Source organism: Penaeus monodon, chromosome 24 (genome assembly GCF_015228065.2).
Source record: "Penaeus monodon isolate SGIC_2016 chromosome 24, NSTDA_Pmon_1, whole genome shotgun sequence".
Lineage (NCBI taxonomy): Eukaryota > Metazoa > Arthropoda > Malacostraca > Decapoda > Penaeidae > Penaeus > Penaeus monodon.
Genome location: NC_051409.1, coordinates 23348926 through 23349280, shown reverse-complemented (window position 1 = coordinate 23349280; position 355 = coordinate 23348926).

Sequence of the window (355 nt, the reverse complement as noted above, 5' to 3'; positions counted from 1 at the left end):
ACAGATTCCACCTTATATTTAAAATGAGTATAGTATAATCTTTTTGCAGTATCGCACACACATATTAAAAAAGATAAATAATTGGTACGTATACAAGAAAGATAAAAAAAATACGGAAGATATATGTTTGCATCTTTTAATGTAAACATTTTTATTTTCATTTTTATATACCATATTGGTGTTGTGTGGGCTGGGGCACTATTTTTGGTTTAATATATTTTATACAGTGTTATTACACTTATTATTTGATTAAAATAATTCAAGAAATGAGTAAACACATAATCAGAAACTAGACATTTCGGCAACACATTGATTTTGTTGTGTTATATGTTATTATAAACCACACACACCAACA